The sequence below is a fragment of the Dipodomys spectabilis genome, unplaced genomic scaffold, assembly GCF_019054845.1.
Source record: "Dipodomys spectabilis isolate Male_0828 unplaced genomic scaffold, ASM1905484v1 ptg000039l, whole genome shotgun sequence".
Taxonomy (NCBI): domain Eukaryota; kingdom Metazoa; phylum Chordata; class Mammalia; order Rodentia; family Heteromyidae; genus Dipodomys; species Dipodomys spectabilis.
The window spans coordinates 15,566,232-15,588,491 of record NW_024870716.1 but is presented as its reverse complement, the minus strand read 5'-3'; the positions used below and the strand labels follow the sequence as shown (position 1 = coordinate 15,588,491).

The window sequence follows — 22,260 nt, the reverse complement described above, 5'->3', positions numbered from 1 at the left end:
CCAGAAATGAACCTACAGACCTATAGCCATCTAATCTTCGATAAGGGAGCTAAAACAATAGAATGGAAGACAGACAGCCTCTTCAGTAAATGGTGCTGGCAAAACTGGTTAACTACATGTAGAAAACTAAAGCTAGATCCTTATATATCACCCTGCACCAGAATCAACTCCAAATGGATCAAAGACCTTGAACTCAAAGCAGACACTCTGAAAACATTACAGGATGGAATAGGAGAAACCCTGGGTCTCCTTGGCTCAGGCCGAAATTTTCTGAATAGAGACCCGGAAACACAACAAATCAAAGAAAGGTTGGACAAATGGGATTGTATAAGGTTGCAGAGCTTCTGCAGGGCAAATGACATAGCTAGCAAGATCAATAGAAAGCCCACGGACTGGGAGAAGATCTTTACTAGCCATACAACGGACAAGGGTCTCATATCTAAAATATACTTGGAACTCAAAAAATTAAACCACCCAACAACAAATCCTCAAAGAAACAACTGCCCAATAAGTAAGTGGGCGAAAGACTTAAAGAGAAGCTTCTCTGAAGAAGAAAGAAGGATGGCCAATAGACACATGAAGAAATGTTCAACATCCCTAGCCATAAAAGAAATGCAAATCAAAACAACATTGAGATATCACCTCACTCCAGTTAGAACGGCAAAAATCAAGAACTCTAACAACAACAGATGCTGGAGGGGATGTGGACAGAAAGGAACCTTACTTCATTGTTGGTGGGAATGTAAACTTGTTCAACCACTTTGGAAAGCAGTATGGAGGTTCCTCAAAAGACTTCACATAGAGCTCCCCTATGACCCAGCAATCCCACTTTTGGGCATTTACCCTAATGTTTACAAACAAGACCACACTAAAGCTACCAGCACAACTATGTTTATTGCAGCATTATTTACCATAGCTAAGATATGGAACCAACCCAGATGCCCCTCAGTAGATGAATGGATCAAGAAAATGTGGTATATATACACAATGGAATTCTATGCCTCCATCAGAAAGAATGACATTGCCCCATTTGTTAGGAAATGGAAAAACTTGGAAAAAATTATATTAAGTGAAGTAAGCCAGGCCCAAAGAAACGTAGGTCCCATGGTTTCCCTTATTTGTAATATCTAGTATATGTATGAGTCAAGCGGAAAAGGTCAGATAATGTGATGTCAGGAAAATGAACCCTTAGATGTGTATTTTAATGTTTTTTTTCTTTCATGCATGTGTTTCTAACACATTTATAAGATTATCCCTTTGTTGCTTTGTATGTCCCTCCTCCACAGTACAACCCCTGCTTTCACTATATTTGATGTCAGTATAACTTGTGGAGGAGATGGGGAAAAACCAGTTGTTTAAGGATACAGGTGGACCTGTTGCAACAATGAGAAGTACAAGCTGTCATGTCGAAAACGAGCTTTACAACGTTGGTGCGGGGGGGGGGGGGGGGGGGGAACGAGAGGGATTGGGATTAGGGGGGGAGGGGGGAGGCCTGGAAGGGATGTGAAGGATAAACAAAGGAGGAGGCTGCAATGCTTGGTAAGAAATGTACGCATTATCCTGCCCATGTAACTGTAACTCCTCTGTACAGTATGTTCACAAATAAAATTAAATTAAATTAAAAAAAAAAAAAAAGAGTCTCACAGACTTTCCTGCCTGGGCTGGCTGTGAACTGAGATCCTCAGACCTCATCCTCCTGAGTAGCTAAGATTATAAGTGTGAGCCATAAGTGTTCAGCCTGTTAGAGATTTCTGGAGCCCAGAAGTAACACATTACTATTTGTGAGAGATATCCCTGGCTGTGTGTGCCAGAGATGGAAGTAGAAAAAGCAGTGAAATACTGTAGTGCTGGCAACTGATGGTAATTATTTGGATCAGGGAGTAGTCCTGAAGATGTAGAGAAAAATAACTAACATTCAGGATATATTTTGGTGGCAAAAGAGTCAAGACTGATTGACCAAAAGTGTTGACACTGTAAAGATGCACTATTTATATAAATTGACATGTTGAATTAAAACCCCCTATGTATAACTATTTAAAGATAATTTTTAAATTATTAAATAAAACCAAATTTATTGACAGACATTGAATAAAATATAGGAATCATGGAATAAGAAAAGAAACTCCTAAGATTGGGGCTGAAGCACCTAGGTAGACCGTGATATATTTTACTAAGGAAAAGAAAGGGTATGGAAGAAACAGATTAGGACAAACATTGTTTTACTTATTTTATTTTTATTTTTGTCAGTTATAGGGCTTGAACTCAAGGCCTAGGCACTGGCCCTGAGCTCTTTTGCTCAAGGCTAACATTCTACTACTTTGAGCCACAGTGTCACTTCCAGTTTTAATTGGAGGTAAGAGTCTCATAGGGACTGTTCTACCCAGGCTGGCTTCAAACTGTGATTCTCATATCTCAGAGTTCTGAGTAGCTAGGATTCCCGGGCTCAAGCCATGGACATCCTGCTATTGTTTTATTTTTTACCATATTGTTTGAACTGCTTCTTGGATCACCAAGTAAAGATACTAAGAAAAAAAATCAGAATCTAAGATTCTGGGAAAAACTCAGGACTCAGTGTAGAAGTCAGGTCTTATGATTACCATGAACATATAATCTATTTGTTTAACCTGCATTTTAAGTCAGGTACCAGTGGCTCACACCTATAATCTTAGTTACTCAGGAGGCTGAGATCTGAAGATCACTGAAGCCAACTCAGTCAGGAAATTATGTGAGACCTCCAGTTAACCACCAAAAACCTGGAAGTAGAGTGGTGGCTTAAGTGGTAAGTGCTAGCCTTGAGCAAACTCTCTCTGGGACAGCATCCAGGACCAGTTTAAGACCCAGGACTTGCAGACACAAAAAGCCATGAGAATAGATGATACATAGAAAGAGTGCAAATAGATAAGCAGGGGCCCAGGACTGAGCTTTCCATGGTGGCCTCATTTATAAGTCAAACAGAGGGATGAGTCAGCTAATGTGATCAAGAGGGACTGGCCCTAGAAATAGACGGAGGACCTCAGTGAAAGAGGGGATATCATAGAATCTAATAGAAGGTTGCATGTCAAAAGACAAAAAAGGAAAAACAAAAACAAAAACAAAAAAATAGCCAGGCATCAGTGGCTCACACCTGTAATCCTAGCTACATAGGAGGCTGAGATCTGAGGATTGCAGTTTACAGCCAGCCCAGGCAGGAAAGTCCGGGAGACTTATCTCCAATAAACTATCAGAAAATCGGAAGTGGCACTGTGGCTCAAGTTGGTAGAGTTCTAGCCTTGAACTGAAGAGCTGAGGGACAGCACCCAGGCCCTGAGTTCAAACCCTATGACCAACAGAAACAAAAAAAGACAAAAATTTCCAGTTGAGTGTTGATGAGAGAGTTGGGGAGGATAAAAACACTGGATTTAGCACCTCTTGGTAGAGCTGTGAGATCAAAGTCCCCTTGGACTGGGTTTAAAAAAGTGGGGATGATAAAACAGAGATACTGTAACTAATTCAAGAAATTTGGCCTAAAAGGGGACCAGAGAAATATAGCATTATAAGGGCATATGGAGCAGGAGAGTTTTTGCTTTTGTTTTTCCATACTGCATTATTGAACCCAAGGCCTTACTCACTAAGTACATGCTCTAACATGACCTATGTAACCAACACTGAACCTGAGGGATTTTTTTTCTTTTTGTTTTTCTTTTTTTTTTATTGTGAAAATACTGTACAGAGGGGTTATAATTACACGGGCAAGATAATGAGTACATTTCCTGAGGGATTTTTTTAGGAGTACTTTTGAATGCTGGTAGAAATTAGTAAGGGCTACAAACTGGATTTAGGAGCTGATAACACAGTTTGCAGCAGCAACTTGTATCAGTAAGAGAGGATGGCCTTTTAGAGTTAAATGTAAGGAAGAAACATAGATTTTCATATAATGCAATGTATATGCAAGAAGGTTAAGTACAAAAATGAGTAAATTTTTGTATAAATATTTTATTTTAGTGGTTGAACTCAGAGGTCTCATGCTTGGTAGATGAACACTGTACCTCTTGAGCTATACACCAATGACTTTTGCTTTAGTTATTTTTAAAATCGTGTCTTATGTTTTTTTCTTGGATGGCCTGGTCTAAGTTCCTCCCATTTATGCCTCCTGTATAGCTAAAATGACAGACACTCTTCCCCGTGCTACATTTTATTGGTGAAGATGTAGTCTCACAAACTTCCTTGACCTGGTTGGCCTCAAATCATGATCTGCTTGATTGATGCTTCCTACGTAGCTGGGACAGGCATAAATCCTACCCCCATCTTCATTTATGGATTTTTTTCTCAAGTTAAAATATGAAAATAGTCATCAGTGAAATAGAGGTTGAGAAGAAGATAATGGCTATTTAAGGAGAGACAGGTACATTTTGGATAGCAATGAAAGTTGGGTTGGGGACATGGCTCAAATGGTAGAGCAACAGTTGTTTGATAAGTGGAAAATCCTCAGTTCAAACCCCAGTTCTGGGATAAAAAATAAAGGCATTGAGAAAGCCATTTTAATTGCCTGGCTGTTCAAGTACTTCTCTAAGGATTGTGATTGTAAAGATGGGCTCTGATGGTTCATACCTGTAATACTAACTACTCAGAAGGTTGAGATCTGAGGATCATGGTTCAAAGCCAGCCTGGCAGAAAAGTCCCTATGAGACTCTTATCTCCAATTAACCACTCAAAAACTGGAAGTGGCTGTAGCACAAAGTAGTGTAGAGTATTAGCCTTGAACAAAAGAGCTCAGGGACAGTGCCCAGGCCCTGAGTTCAAGCCCCACGACTGGCAAAAAAATAAAATAAAAATAAAAAGAATTGTGGCTGTGAATTTAAATTGACACTAGTCAGCCTCGTTATGTAGTATTTGCTCCAGTGACACTCAGCTGTTTTGATACAGGTATAAGATTCCTTGGGCAAGATGTATACAGAAAGAGGCCATAGAACTGATGTTTGCTCAAGTCTAAGGGTGGTGATAAACTATGGAGTCTAATATGAGATTGGAGCAGAGAGAAAGCAAGCATGGTAGGAGTAGTAGATGACAAATATGATGTGGCCTCATAAGCTGGGGTTCATTAGGACTGAATAAAAAAGTTGTGTGGGAATATTTAGTAGAAGAGTGGGATGAGAGTCAGTAGGCAGAGTAGCATGCTACGAAGTAGCTATTGCTTGATGACAAGGCCAAGGAAATGATCATCAAACTGAGATGACTAAAGGATACATGAGAAGATCCTCAGCAGTGAAAATAACAGAGAATTGAAAGAAAAAGAAACAGAGGCATGAGCCCATGGATATTCAAGTCACCAAGGTTACTGATCCAAGTAGAAAATCCAGTAAGTTTATTACTAAAGTAAGTGAAGGGAGACAGAATGGTGGGTACAGAGGCTAAATGAAGCAATTTGTGAAAAATAAGTCACCCAGTATCTGGCCCTCTAGTAGTATGTGGTGGGGCTATGTAACTAAGAAAGATGAATTAGTTCTCATCTCCCTACCTTTCCTGAACAGTTCTTTGGCTCACCCATTGGACCTACCAGTTGGTTTGTTCACTATCTAAAGTTATTGTACTTGTTTTCCCTTAAGTTTGTGTGCAACTTTGTTTAGCTTGCTGTTTCTTCAGGTTTTTATGTAAGGAACAGGATTATTTAGTTAAAGTTGTTATTTTGGACACTTGGAAGGCTGTGGTGCTGACCTACACAAAGAAATTTGAGACACTGACTATCAACTTGTTCTCATTTTGGTCAAAGCAATTAAAGGATTTAGTAGCATAAATAACAGGTACTGGATTACTTTGTAAATTTCTAGAGAAAAAAGATTTTTTATGATTATAAATGGAATTCATGTTCTGTGCTAAAAATACTGAAAAGCACAAAGAATAAAATTGTCCTCTACTCTTTAAGCTAATCACTAATGTTGCCTTATTAGTATGTTTCCTCTTAATTTTTTTCTGTCTCATGTGTTCATCAGGGATAGGTTTAAGTGTACCTAAGAATTTATAATGTGACAGGCACTGGTTGTTCATGCCTATAATCCAAGCTACTTAGGAGGCTGAGATCTAAGGATCGTGGTTCAAAACCAGCTCGAGCAAGAAAATCTGTGAGGGGGCTGGGAAAGTGGCTCAGTGGTAAAGTGCTTGCCTTGCATGCATGAGGCCCTGGGTTCAATTCCTCAGCACCACATAAGCAAAAAGAAAAAAAGCCAGAAATGGTGCTGTGGCTCAAGTGCTAGAGCGCCAGCCCGGTTATTTCACAGTTCTTTTGCTTAAGCTTTGTAGGATATTTGCATGAGATAAGAGATTTTGTGCTTTCCCATTACAAACTGTTGGCCACCTTGCAGTGACCCTGTTGTCTTTTGGTAATGGGCAGCTTTGATAACTGTCATTTGTGTGGCCTCTTTAGATCTCTGCTGCCTGCCTTATCGTGCATTCAGCCAGCCCTACTTCATCTTTTGGATATGGGCTGGAAACCTTGTGATCTTGCCTTCTTTGTTGATATTCAGTTACGAGATCTCCTAATGAAAATGTCACAAGAAAATATCAGTGTCCACGATAGTATGATCAGGAAAGAACACAACCCTACACTCTGAAGTTCCTGGAGTAGGAGATGAAAGACAGGAATCATTGACACAATGGGGGTGAGGGCATAGACTCTGGAGTTGGATTAGGGTATGTGTGATACATCTTGGCTTTGCCACTCAGAAACTTGGTGACTGTTAACATGTTATCCAATTGCTTTGTACTTTAGTTGCCTCTTGTTTAGAGCTGAGATAATAATGATACCTGTACCCAAGGCTTGTCATCAAGAATGTATGAGTTATATTTCTGAGTGTTTAAAATGGTGTCTGGCATGTAGTGGTGCTATGTAAGTTGTTAGCAATGGTGCTGTGAATTCAGAGGATGAGGCTCCTCTGTATTTTTGGAAATCCTACTGTATCTTGTTACTTGAGAGAATCTTTTTCTTTTTCGTTATACTTCTATGTGGTGTTAGCTACTATAATCTACATTACAGGGACTTGGATTATAAGAAGTTTTTTTTCTCATTCCATTGTGCAATGGGAATGTGTTTAAAATTAAAGCTGTCTCCTTATTAACTGCCTTCAGCCCTTGCCCTGATGTTAGATGGAACTGATGTCAGAGAAAGGATGCAACATTGGGCAGCCATCACCATGCTGGTCAGTTTGCCCCTCATTTCAATTCTTGTCTGCACCTGCATGATGTAGTCCTCTAGTGGGACAGAATGTTCACACCATTCATCATAGTACTAGCCCTGAGCTAAGAAGAGTAGACCAAATCCATTTTGTTGGAATACATGAATGAGTGTGTATTTATTTGTTGGAATTTTTTGTTCTGTCAGTCGTGGGCCTGAACTCTGTGCCTGGACACTGTCCCTGAGCTCTTCAGCTCAACGCTACCACTCTACCACTTGAGCCACAGCGCCACTTCCAGCTTTTTCTGCTTATGTGGTGCTGAGGAATCAAATCCAGGGTCTCATGCATACAAGGCAAGCACTCTACCACTGAGCCACCTTCCCAGACCAGTTGTTGGAAAATATTTTGCATTTGCTATTAAGTAAATATTTTTGTGTTTGGGATTTTGGTTGCTAAAACACACTAAGCATAAATTATGGAAATTTATAATTGTACATCTAAAAGGAGCTTATAGGATTATCTATATGAACCTTTTATTTGAAATGAGGGAACAGGGCCAAATCCAAGTATAGTTGTGCCTCGGTGCTTGGTTCCAGGCACTTTCACAGATACTAAAACCTGAAGATGCTCAAGTCCCTTACATATTAATATTTGAATGTAATCTACAAATACTTTAAATCCTGTATACTTTAAATCATCTCTAGGTTACTGTTATACTTTATTATTTAGGGAATGATTACAAGAAAATCTGCACATGTTCAATATAGATGCAATTGTTTTGAATGTTTTTTGATCTCATGATTGAATCCAGCAGTATAGAACTACTGAATATGGAATGTATAGATATAGAGAGCTGACTATAACATGTTAAGTCGTATAGCTGGTAGTGGTAAATATGAAGCCTCGGGATCTTCTCACTGTCAAGCTGATTCCATTATGATGTTCTGAGCATCCCCACCAAAACTTTTTAAAATCATTGTATTTGACCCTACTACATGGCACATAGTAGGTTTATCCCACCTAGTGTAGTGTGCTCTGGAAAAGATTTCTTCCTCTTCCTCTTTTATTGGTGTACAGTCATCAAACAGCTAACTAAATCCTGTATTTTAAAAAAACAATTGGCCTTTTTCCTTCAGAAGTTCAATCTACAGTCTCTATTGAGAAGGAAAGCAAGTAGGAGTGGGAAGGGCTAGAAGGGAAGTGAATAAAGACAGAATGATAAAGTATGATGGAATGTTTTTAAGAGGAAATGGGATGATGGAGAGAGATGGAGGTGGTAAGGAAGATCAGGATACACTATATGCATGTGGGAAATGTCACAATGAAACCCCCTTGAACATCTAATGTATGCTAATAAAATTAATTGGATGATTTATAAAATGGTTAGCTGTCCTTTATACATGAAACATTTGCTTTTAAGTTGTTAACAGTTATGAAATATAGTAAATTTTCTTATTTAGAAAAATAAAAAGTAACTAAAAATACTCAATCTGTTAGACTTGTGGAACACAAGGTCTGCTAACTAACACTTTTCTTGGGTACCAGGAGAGGCATGCTTTTCTCTTGTGTCTTTTCAGCCAGTGAAATGAAGAGGTTGAGCTTGCTGATGCCAAGCAGAATTCAGAATGGATGGATGACTGTCAGGTTGGCATGTTTGAGGCCTGGTATGAAAAAATAGCCCAGGAGGATCCAGAGAAGCAGAGGGAAGTAAGACCTCTCAACTAGAGTAATCTGGGTGACTTGCAAGGAGTTTGGAAAAGAGAATATGCCTGGAGTGTGCCAGCATGCTGTCTCCAGAGAGAGCTCCTGGAGGGGACATTAAGGATCGCATTTCTGAGATTAACCTGCGGAGCTCTACATCTTGATATGACCCATCAGAGTGGCTCCCTCCATAGAGCTGGATTTGAAGAAGAGTGGCTCACAAGGCTGATGTATACTAACAGTCTCCTTTGTGCAGGTTACACACAAATAGTATGTGTAAGAGACTTAAGCATATGCAATTGCTGAATGGCTTGAATGCTTAGTATCCTTTGGGCAGACCATTCTATTCCTGTAGATGAGTACTACAGAAGCCACATTCCAGTGGGAAGCCTACACTGAGCATACTAAATCAAAGTTAGATGATTCAGATGAGAAAAAGCATTGGGCTCAGGCAGCTGCCTGTCATCTTACATGAGGTATTATATTTTTTTGTTTTTTTTAATTTTTAATTTTTGTGAACACACTGTACAGAGGGGTTACAATTACATGGGCAGGTTAATGCGTACATTTCTTATCAAGCATTGCAGCCTCCTCCTTTGTTTACCCTTCACATCCTTTCCCAGCCTCCCCCCCCAATCCTCCCTGCCTCCCCCCCCCCCCCCGCACCAACATTGTAAAGCTCGTTTTCGACATGACAGCTTGTACTTCTCATTGTTGCAACAGGTCCACCTGGATCCTTAAACGACTTGTTTTTCCCCATCTCCTCTACAAGTTATACTGACATCAAATATAGTGAAAACAGTGGTTATACTGTGGGGGAGGGACATACAAAGCTACAAAGAGATAATCTTATAAATGCGTTAGAAACAAATGCAAGAAAGGAAAAAAACATTAAAATACATATCTAAGGGTTCATTTTCCTAACATCACATTATCTGACCTTTTCCGCTTGACTCATACATATACTAGATATTGCAAATAAGGGAAACCATGGGACCTATGTTTCTTTGGGCCTGGCTTACTTCACTTAATATAATTTTTTCCAAGTTTTTCCATTTCCTAACAAATGGGGCAATGTCATACTTTCTGATGGAGGCATATAATTCCATTGTGTACATATACCACATTTTCTTGATCCATTCATCTACTGAGGGGCATCTGGGTTGGTTCTATATCTTACCTATGGTAAATAATGCTGCAATAAACATAGTTGTGCTGGTAGCTTTAGTGTGGTTTTGTTTGTAAACATTTGGGTAAATGTCCAAAAGTGGGATTGCTGGGTCATAGGGGAGGTCTATGTGAACTCTTTTCAGGAACCTCCATACTGCTTTCCAAAGTGGTTGAACAAGTTTACACTCCCACCAACAATGAAGTAAGGTTCCCTTCTGTCCACATCCCCTCCAGCATCTGTTGTTGTTAGAGTTCTTGATTTTTGCCATTCTAACTGGAGTGAGGTGGTATCTCAATGTTGTTTTGAATTGCATTTCTTTTATGGCTAGGGATGTTGAGCATTTCTTCATGTGTCTATTGGCCATCCTTCTTTCTTCTTCAGAGAAGTTTCTCTTTAAGTCTTTAGCCCACTTATTTATTTGGCAGTTGTTTCTTTGAGGATTTGTTGTTGGGGGATTTAATTTTTTGAGTTCCAAGTATATTTTAGATATGAGACTTACATGAAGTATTATGTCACTAGCATAAGTGTCAGATATCTGCTGCCTCATAGCCATTCATTTTTCTCTGTATTGAATACCTACTGTATGCCACCTTTACATATACTTTATATATATATAGTTTGTTTGTTTATATAGCACTTCTGTGGTGCTTGGTTAGAGCATACCAGCTGATCCTTATTAGTACCTGATTAGAAACCATTCTATAGTGCTCAGGTGTCATGGGAGATTTCTCCTACATATTTTCTATTCTTATTTCTAGACTTGAAAGAATGTATTGTCGTCTCTAAGTGCATTTCGGTAACAATTGCTTGATCATGAAACACTGATTTTACTGTTTCCACAGGAAGGATTTATTTCTGGATTTTATTCATTTTTTTCTTTGTTTTCTAGGAAGGGGGAGTGTGGGAAAGTTGAGACAGAATCTCATTATGAAACCCTAGGTGGCCTCAAACTTAGGAGTATGGCACCATACTTGGTTCATTTTTAAGTATCAGGAAGGAGTGTTCTTGCAATATTTCTGTGTCTGTATGCACTGTCATTGTCCAACTGAGTACCCAGACCAAACATTTAAATTCTGTTCTTGCTTGTCCTTTTATCTGGGGGGGTCTGGTCGTGGGGCCTGAACTCTGGGCCTGGGCACTGTCCCTCAGCTCTTCAGCTCAAGGCTAGTGCTCTACCACTTGAGCAACAGCGCCACTTCCGGCTTTTTTCTTTTTGCTTATATGGTGCTGCGGAATCGAACCCAGGGCCTTGAGCATGCAAAGCAAGCGCTCTACCACTGAGCCACCTTCCCAGTCCCTCTTGCTTGTCCTTTACCCCCATACCAAATTAGTGCTACCCATCCTGCCTCCTTAGTACCTCTTAAGTCAGCTCTGTTCCACCTGCATGCAATTCCACCCTTAGAGCCAACACTGTCACGGTTAGTCTCCCTAGCTCCTGTCTTGTTCCTTTCAGTCTCTTCTTAGCCAGCAGAGGAACCTTGAGAACACTAAATCTACTCCTATTACTCTTCAGTTTAAAAAAATTAGTGATTCCTGGGGCTAGGAAGGTGGCTCAGTGATTGAGTTCTTGCCTCACATGCATGAGACCATCGGTTTGATTCCTCAGCATCCACAAACAGAAAAAGCCAGACATGGCACTGTGGCTCAAGTGGTAGAGCACTAGCCTTGAGCTGAAGAGCTGAGGGACAGCACCCAGGCCCAGAGTTCAAACCCCATGACCAACCAAAAAATGAGTAATTTCTTAGACTAGTGTTTGACACCTTACTGGCTTAGCCTTTCTAACTACATCTGATCATTTCCACTCTGGCCTGAATTCTACTTATTACATGACACCATAAACCCTTATTTGCTCCCTTTCTGTCAGAGCTGTACTACTCCTTCTATCTGATACACCTGTCACATTTACCCACACACAATCTATTTGTCCCTTGGTCTCAGTTAAAGGAAAATCTTTTCTCGACCTTTCCAATATTATGGACAGCATCTTGTACTGCTACGTTCCCTAAATTTGCCTACCAAAGCACTTACAACACTATGTTCACAATTTGCTTTTTTTGAGGGAATTCCCAGATAGACACTTATTTTGTTCTTCTACAAATCTTAGCTACTATCACCTAGTACAGTTTGCCTAGATTTGTTTTCAGCCTTTTCTATTTCAGTTATTTTTCAAGCAGCCTTGCTTTGGGGGAGAGAGGATGGGAAGGAGAGAAAAGGGAGGAGGCCCAGACCAGCCTGGGCTATAATCTACCTATCTAAGTCTCCTGAGTACCTGGGATGACAGGTGCCAGAACCAAACCCAGTTGTTTTGTTGAGATGATATCTTGCTAACTTTTTGTCTGGCCTTGAATTGTGATCCTTCTAATCCTCACCATCCCAGTATCTGAAGTTGTAGGTGTAAGCCACAGCATCCGATGTGCCTAGAAAACTTAAGTACCTCTTAAGTGAATTAATGAATAGTGACCACATAAGAAACTTGTTTAATCATGTTCATTTCAACTTACAGATACACTGTTCATTGCTCGCTACTGTGACCTGCTAAATGTGGACATCTCTTGTGATGGATGTGATGAGATTGCTCCCTGGCATGGCTACCGGTGTCTTCAATGCAGTGACAGGGATCTCTGCAAAACTTGCTTCCAAGGTAAACTTGAGTATGCCATACTCAATAGTAATAATTGTTTTTAAGCTTATGTGATCTTGCCATTTAAAAACTTCTCATTGGGGCTGGGAATGTGGCTTAAGGATAGAGTGCTTGTCTCTCATGTATGAAGCCCTGGGTTCAATTCCTCAGTACCACATAAACAGAAAAAGCTGGAAGTGGTGCTGTGGCTCAAGTGGTAGAAGGCTAGCTTTAAGCACAGAGAGGATCAGGGAGAGCGCCCAGGCCCAGAGTTCAAGCCCCATGACACACACACACACACACATATAAATATGCGTATATATACATATATACACATACATACATTGCACTGTATGGTATATGCACTCAGCAATACCTCCTGCTGATGTGTTCAAAGGACAGTGCAATAGAAATTCAATATCTGGCATCGTTGGTTTTCTTGGCTTTGTCCATGGTAAACCTGGAATTTCTTTTGATACAATATATACGGTTTGAAAATTCATATTGATAATACCTAGGATAAATGATCTTCTCAGCAAATGCTTTTCTTTCTCTAGGCAGGCAGTCAGCAATTGAATCAAGCTGTTGGACTTAAAAAGTGATCCCAAAATTTGCTTGCAGAATGACATTTCAAAGATTTTAGATATGTCATCAGTAATTCTGTAATAGCGCTAAAAGAAGCCCTAATAAAAGATTTGTGGCAGGGTTGATCAGAGTTTCAGCTTTTTGTTGGTCATTTGAACATAGCGACTAGATATTGGCCTCCTGAACAGTGGTATGGCTGGCTTGAATTGTTTGCTTCAAAAAGGACTGCCTTAGATTTCAAGAGATATCTTGAGCTTCACTTCGATGGGCAGTGAAGGAATCACAACATGTAAAAATGATTAAATACAAATTTATTGACTTTAAATAAAAATATACATATAAACATAAATGTATGTGTATGTATGTATGTATATATGCAAACTTCAAAAATTCTTTAGTACATTTGACTTGTATGTACTGAAGCAAAGTACACTGACAATGGTGAACATTGGGGCTTCTTGTCTGTTGGCCCTATAGTAAGAGATACAGCCCCTGCCCTGAAGTACTGTTAGTATAAGAGTGATGTGTTGAGTAATAAATAAGTAGTGCAGACTTTTTCTAGAAAAATTTGGTAGTATAGCAGCACTTCTATACTATTTCTGTCATGGAGGAGATGGTATAAGAGCTGGTTTTTGAAGAAAGTTACAGTCAGGTGATATGAACTAAATGCTACAGAGGGTAGAACAAGCCCAAGTACAGAGGTGAGCATCTAGAAGGCATTTAGGTAGACACTTTAGTGACTGTCCAAATAAGTGATGGATTAACACAGGCAGAGCTCAGGTTGTGAGACCCCAAGATGTTAGGTTTAGTAATTTGAAGTCTGCAGAAAACAGGGAGATATTAACAAAGTCTCAAGGAGGAAAGCATGTCTGTGTCAGTCTCACTTAGGAAATCAGTCTCTATAGTCACAAAGGCATTGGAGTCAGGACCAGGTTCATGGTAGTAAGAACAGAGGCAATAAAATATGACGTATAAAGCAGAGTCCAAATCAGGTTGGAGATGCCATGGAGTAAGGAAGAGGCATGCCTTTGATTCCCTCTTACTCACTGGTCATACTGTCTTCTGATCATTCTGCAGTGCTTGCTAACAGAGGCACCAACAGATGGTTAACTCTTGTCAAAAGAGGGTCATGGGAGAAATCTCACAAATCTACCTGTGGGCTTGTGTCTGCCAAACAGCAACCATGCTAGGAATTGATTTTTGCAGTATGCCATTGTCCAGCAGCTCTGTGCTGAGAATATAATTTTTAATAATTTTATTGTTATTATTAAGTTGTTATACAGAGGAGTTATCATTTCATGAAAATATCATTTATGCACTCAGTTATCAGGACAGAGCTAACTGGTCTCCAGAAGATGTGTGTGGACTCTGCCCTCCTGAACAATAGATGTGGAGCAGCTGTAGTGCTTGGATTGGTTTTTTTTGGCCTATCTCAAAGCACTCGGTTCCATCCACTTCACACTGCTCTTTTCTGTCTAGGTGGAGTGAAGCCTGAAGGCCATGGAGATGACAATGAAATGGTCAACATGGAGTTTACCTGTGACCACTGCCAGGGTTTGATCATAGGCCGAAGAATGAACTGCAATGTGTGTGATCTCTTTGATCTTTGCTATGGATGTTATGCAGCAAAGAAATATTCCTATGGGTATGTCTCAGATGACTTGTACACACTTCACATCTTCTTGGTGTATATCTTTGCTTAGTAAGAAGTCTGCTGTTCAGGCACTAGTGGCTCATGCCTGTAATCCTAACTACTCTGGAGGCTGAGATCTGAGGATCATGGTTAGAAGCCAGACCTGGCAGGAAAGTCCATGAGACTCTTAATTCAAAAAAAAAAAACTTGAACTACGGCTCAAGTGGTAGAGTACTAGCTTTGAGCAAAAAAGCCCAGGCCTTTGCTGGGTGCTGGTGGCTCACATCTACAATCCTAGCTACTCAAGGAGGATGAGATCTGAAGATCATGTTTCAAAGCCAGCCCAGGAGGCAAGTCCATGAGACTCTTACCTCAGTTACTCAAGAAAAAGCCAGAAGTGGTGCTGTGGCCCAGTGCCCCAGGCCCGTAGTTCAAGCCCCATGGCTGACAAAAAGAAAAAAGAGAGACAGAAAAAAGCCCAGGTCCTGAACTCAAACCCCATGACCAGCACACATATGTGTATACATACATACACACACACACACACACACACACACACACACACACACACACACACAAGCACTAGATTTTTTTAAAAGCCAAGTTCTGACCTCCACTGTCAGTTCACTTTTTCTGGGGTCTCCTATAATCCACGTATGCCCACTGCACCAGTTGCTAGTGGGAAATTGTATTTAACATGAAAATATGGTCGAAGCTGCCCCATACTTCTTCCAGAAGCCTGGAATTTGGGGGAAGCAGGCCTCAGAAAACAGTCTCACAAATTAGAGAACAGCCAGGGACATTGACTCCTGGAATACAAATCCTGAATCATCCATTCATACAACTATTCATCTAATATCTTCTGTATACCAGGCTTGAAACAAGGAGCTAGAAGATAGAACAGTGAACCAAAAAGAGAGTCCCTGCTATCAAGAGGCAAGAACCAACAAATAATATGAACTTTAGTATTAGGCCACGCATGGTCACATGAGGTCTCTAGTCCCATTTACTCAGCAGGCAGAGGTCAAGAGGATAATGATTTGAGGCTAATTCGGGCAAAAAGCTAATGAGATTCCATCTCCAACAATAAGCTAGGTATCATGGTACACATCTGTGATCACAGTTATGTAAGAGGCTTTTAGGTAGGAAGATCACAATCTGAGGCCCACCTCCAGCAAAAGATGTGAGAAAAACTAAAGAAAAGAGATCTGGGGATATGGCTCAAATGGAAGAGCCCAGCAAGCATGAAGCCCTGGGTTCAAATACCAAATATTGTAAAAGCATATTTTTAATTAAAAAAAATAAGCTCTGTGGTTTCTTTTTTTCCCCAGTGATGAGAATCATACCCAGGACCTCACATGCTACACATGTCTTCTACCACTTAGTTCTACACTAAGCCCTCCCTTTATTAAAGTAAGTTTTTCTTATTAAAAAATTTTAAACCTAGCCATAACTAGAGAGACTAGTTCACTGTAGTGAACCTTTATATACTCACTACCCAGATTCAGCAATTAAGAAGATTTTGTTATATGTTCTTAAGTTTATTTGAGTCTTTTCCCCCCATAAAGTTTTTTATTTTTGTTTTGCTTTGCTTTTTAAGAGAAGTTCTCATTATGTTACCTAGTCCAACCTTGAACTCACAATCCTCCCACTTGAGTCTTCCAAGAACGTAATCCTTTCACCCTAGTCTCCCAAGTGCTGGGATTACAGGCTTATGCTGCTACACTCAGCTTGTTAAAGGATTTTAAACAAATTTAATATCTTAAATCATTTTGTGTTGTGTACTATATATTTACCTCTAAGTTATGAGCATTATCTCATATTACCAAAACAGTATTTCCACATCTTGCAAAATTCACAATAAGGAGTTTTTACTTAGCCTGATTTCCACAGGCAGTTTTCAAGGGGGTTATGAAATCCAGAAGTGGTATGTCAGTGTTGGTTCTTTTTTTCCGAGGTGCAAGCCCATATCTCCCCTTAAAATTTCAATACCAACAACCTAGAGGTATTAATGTTCAGTGGCAGCCAAGTCTGGGTTCATGTTTGGAGTCACAAATGCATACGAATGTCTTGCCTTTGCAGCCATTTGCCTAACCATAGCATCACAGTCCACCCCATGGTGACCATCCAGATCAGTGACCGCCAGAGGCTCATCCAGCCATATATCCACAATGCCTCCTGGCTGCTCTGTGCTGCCTTGGCTTTCTACAGTTCCCATGTGACCAGCACAGAGGACATGGATGAGGAAGAACTGGGTCCTCAGGCCCGCAGCAGTGCTGCCATCCTTCAGAGCCAGTGCATGCAGCTCATTGGGGACTGTCTGATGAAGGCTCACCAGGGCAAAGGTGACTGTTCCTCATGCTCAGACCAGACCCCAGCTAGTGGTGGAGGCAAAGCCCAGGCATCAATGAAAGATGATGCTAGGCTCAGAAGCAGCAGAGTGTTGTGGCCTACAGGAGAGATTCACCTCAGTTTAGAATTTAAGTCTCAGGGCTGGGAAGGTGGCTCAGTGGTAGAGCGCATGCCTTGCATGCCAGAGGCCCTGGGTTCGATTCCTCAGCACCACATAAGCAAAAAGAAAAAAGCCGGAAGTGGCGCTGTGGCTCAAGTGGTAGAGCGCTAGCCTTGAGCTGAAGAGCTGAGGGACAGCGCCCAGGCCCAGAATTCAGGTCCCATGACCGGACCCAAAAAAAAAAAAAAAAAAAAGAATTTAAGTCTCAGGCTCACTTGAGAGAACTATTGGTATAAAGTAACATTTAGTTTCTCAAAATGGTTACATGATGTTACAAAAATAATAAGAGTTCTTGAAGTCTGTGGATAGAATTTTTAGTAGTTGAATGTTCATAACTTTGCTTAGGAAAGCCAGATATATATTGTTAACCTAGAGGGCAAATCTATTTCCATATGCCAGATAAGAGCTATCTATAAAGCAATTTAGCAGGCTTTGGTGTTGCACATCTGTAATCCCAACAACCCAGAGGCTGAGAGGCAAGAGAATCACATGTTCAATGCCAGTCTGATGTTTTCTTTTGACACAGGGCCAAAAGAAAAGAAAAACAAGTTGAAACCCCTGTGTATAGCTATTTAATAAAAAATAGAGAAGGAAAAGAAAAATAGTTTTTACAAAAACTATGTGATTTTGATTCACTGAAGGTGCTAGGGGAAAAAATAGTTTCAATACTAAACTTCTGAGACATTTCTCTTAGGTAATTGACTGTCATTTTAGTTAACATTAGGGAATCAGACCTTAAGAGCAGGTGGATATCAGTATATCAGAGTGATTTAAAAAAATATGTCTGCCAGCAGTATTTAGAATTCTAGTGTGTGATGCTACTGTAGAAGTACATTGTTTATAGTTTCAAAATAGTCTATGTGGTTTGATTTTGTTTTGTTTAAACAGTCCTGTGGCTTGAATTCAGGGCCTTAGGTGCTCAAGGTGAGCACTCTACTACCTGAGCCACAATTCCACTTCTGGCTTTTTTAGTGGTTAATTGGAAATAAGAGGTTCATAGACTTTCTTGACTGGGCTGGTTTCGAATCATGACTCTCAGATAAAAAAACTCATGAGTAGCAGAGATTATAGGCATGAGTCACCAATGTTGGCTTTCTTTTGTGTGTCTTTTGTGCTCTGTTTGTAGTAAAGTTCAGGTACCCTTTTTTGTATGGTTTTTATCATCCACAGCAATAATTGAATGGATGTAGATGACCAGGGATGTTACTACTGAGCACTTCTGGTTATGGTTAATGTAGCCCTTCGCCATCTCTGTATATGGCATAGTGATTTAAAATGATTTAAAAATTTAAAAATGCTTTTTCAGCATTTTTATTAGCTTATATTATGCAGAGGAGTATTTCATTGTAACCTTTCCACACATTTACGATATGTTCCACTCAATCTCGTCCCTTTATCATTTGCTCTTCCCCTTTTTTTGAAACAATTGGAACAGATTTCCTTGTTCTATTTTGAAATCTTTTTCAAGCATTTTCATCCCCTTTCAAAAGGTATTTCAAAACTATTCATACTCTGTTTTCCTTTTTCCTTTCCCCCTTTCCATCCCTTTCTAAGTAGTTTTGTTATTTAGATTCATGTTTTGTGTTTATCTTTGTGTATAGTTATATAACTAGATATGTAACTATGTACATATCCATGAAAATGTGTATCTTGGGGCTGGGAAGGTGGCTCAGTGAGGCCCTGGGTTTGATTCCTCAGTACCACATAAGCAAAAAGAAAAAAGCCTGAAGTGGTGCTGTGGCTCAAGTGATAGAGAGCTAGCCTTGAACTGAAGAGCTGAGGGATAGCACCCAGTCCCTGAGTTCAGGCCCCACCACTGGACCCCAAAAAAAAAGAAAAGAAAAGAAAGAAAATGTGTATCTTTTAGGTCTAGCTTCCACATAGAAGTGAAAACATATACTTGTTTTTTGAGCTTGTCTTATCTTGCTCAGTTTGATGTTCTCCAATTACATCCATTTTTCTTTAAATTACATTATTTCATTTTTTGTTATGGTTGTGTAATATTCCATGGTATATATATATATGTCTGTATATATCATATCATATGTATGATATAATTTTCTTTCTACATTCTAGAGATATAAACTTTAATCATTCTCTTGTCTTCTTCCATTGTAGGTCTTCTTGGTATACTGCCTGATGGTGACCCTACTCCAGAACACCAGGCTCTGCCAATCACAGTGTCAAAGCTGACATCAGAGGAGCAGCTAGAGAAGAAAACTGTCCATCTCACTCAGCAGCTGTCAGAGACAACTCATTAGTGCAGTGCAATGTAAATAGCATTTATTTCTTTCTTTTTATTTTGCCAGTCCTAGCTCTTGAATTCAGGGCCTGGGCATTGTCCCTAAGCTTCTTTTTGCTCAAGGCTAACACTCTACCACTTGAGCCACAGCACCTCTTCCAGGTTTTTCTGTTTATGTGGTACTGAGGAATTGAACCCAGGGCTTCATGCATGTTAGGCAAAAACTCTGCCACTAGGCTATACTCACAGCCCCTTAATAGCATGTCTTTACTATACAGGATCAATGGGCTTAGGAAGCCATTCACAATAGGCTCCATAGCAGAGTGATTAAGGGCTCATACCCTCCACCAGGTTTCAGACATGGGGTTTAGAGGTCTCCTTTGTCAGACCTCAAGTGTATTCCTATAGTCTCTTTGCCTCCATTTTTCTTTCTTTTTTTGGGGGGAGGGGTCTGGTCGTGGGGCCTGAACTCTGGGCCTGGGCGCTGTGCCTCAGCTCTTCAGCTCAAGGCTAATGCTCTACCACTTGAGCCACAGCACCACTTCCGGATTTTTTCTTTTTGCTTATGTGGTGCTGAGGAAATCGAACCCAGGTCCTCAGGCATGCAAGGCAAGCGCTCTACCACTAAGCCACCTTCCCAGCCCCATCCCTCCATTTTTCTTATCTGCAAAATGGGGGTGATAATAACAAAACCTGTAACAAAGGGCTTTTGTAAGGAGTTACATACTTTCCACACTTTAAGATAATGCAATATGAAGTGATTAGGCCATATATATAGTGAATTCTATGCCAATGTTAACTACTCACATTATCGGGTGGTTTTATAAGAACTGAATAAGATTATGCCATTAGAGAAGTTAGTTCTAGCCCTTGATGAGCAATATACACATGGATTTATGTTTATAATTCAGTCAAAAACTAGGTAATACCAGAAGCTTATGGTTTAAAAATTAAACACAGGATGGGAAGGGATGGGAAGGGGAAACAAAGGAGGAGGCAACAATGCTTGATAAGAAATGTACTCATTATCTTGCCCATGTAATTGTAATCCTCTGTTCAGTATTTTCACAATAAATAAATAAAATAAAATAAATAAAAATTAAACATCATAGTTCATATATGAGTACAAGCTTAACCTGTAGTAGTAACTTTTAAAGATTGCTTTGTTTTTGTTTTTTTCGGTTGTGGGGCCTGAACTCTGGACCTGGGCACTGTCCCTCTGCTCTTCAGCACAAGGCTAGTGTTCTACCACTTGAGCCACAGCACCATTTCAGGCTTTTTCTGCTTATTTGGTGCTGAAGAATTGAACTCAGGGCCTAATGCATGTGAGGCAAGCACTCTACCACTGAGCCACCTTTCTAGCCCCTTAAAGATTGTTTTATAGATATAAAATAAAAATTAACAGAAAAAGAGAAACCTTTTTTTTTGCTAGAAGAACATCAGATTGCTTCTGTGATATGATGCTGTTTCCAAAGCTTGAAGCCATGCTATTCATGTCTCTGCCTTTGCTGCAGGAGCCATGATGCTCCATCCCCTGCTTTATCAGGGCCCTAGTGCAAGGATTCTTCAGGTACTAGTGATAGCTCACAGGGATCCCATTGTTGTATAGAAGAAGACAAGTAAAAATGCCAGGCAGAAGTGTGAAAATTAACTTCATGCCAACATGGAGCCAGCAAAAGACAGCATGTAATCTTCCAGCCTTTATCTAAGCTATCATACTGGAGGGCCACACGCCCCTGCACCAGAAAGCCCTTTAACTTCCCTTATGATGGGGAAGAGAATGTATTTAGGAGAAACAGGTGAAGTCAACATCCCTGAATTATGCCTCTGGAAACATGTATATCTCTAACTGTCAGTTTATTTATCTATATCAATTCATTTATTTATATCAGAATAGGTTCAGTGATTCTATTTTTATTCAGTGAATTAAATCTCCTCTTTTTTTTCTATCGGTCGTGGGGCTTGAACTCTGGGCTTGGGTGCCGTCTGTGTGCTCTTCAGCTCAAGGCAAGCACTCTACCAGTTGAGCCACAATGCCACTTCCCTCTCTTTTTCTTATTTATCTTTATGCATGCTCAAAGTCCCCTATGTTTGGCTAGTAACAACTCCTTCTAACTGGCTTTTGTATCCCTTTGATATGTCACCATTATATGAACACTTCCTTGATTTCTGTTGTAGCAAGATATTTCAGGTTTGTCTTAGGCTTTCCCTGCCTGGGGATTAAAATGAGGTGTTTAGGGGGTGGAGGTGTCCTTTTTTTCTTGTCTTTTCTTTTTGTTATATTTGAATTCTTTTTTTTAAGGGAGGTCCCTGGGCATTATTGTTCTTGAGCTAGCCCCCCCTTTTTTTTTAAATCCTTTCCACTAGCAGCTAGACATACCCAGAATGTCCTACCTTAAAATCTTTTAGCAAAGCCATACTTTCCCTTACTGTTTCCACAACAGAACCTAAGATTTACCACTGTAATAGTCCTAAGAATCATACTGCTTTGAGATCCTAAGAACAAATCTCTTGTGTTTGTTGTTTGATTTTGAGGCAGGTTCTTGCTGTGTAGTCCAGGCTGGCCTTGAACTCAAGATTTGCCTTAGCCTTCCAAATGTTGGGATTATAGGCATGCACAAGACTTGGCAGTCACTTTTTTTTTTTAACTC

General features: G+C 40.1%; 1 non-coding gene across 1 annotated transcript; it reads left to right on the top strand.

Moving 5' to 3' along the window:
- Positions 1-12,982: 12,982 nt before the first annotated feature.
- LOC122106384 lies at positions 12,983-13,120 on the top strand. The gene has a single exon (XR_006147159.1). It is a non-coding gene; the product is annotated as a small nucleolar RNA SNORA8 (small nucleolar RNA).
- Positions 13,121-22,260: the final 9,140 nt, after the last annotated feature.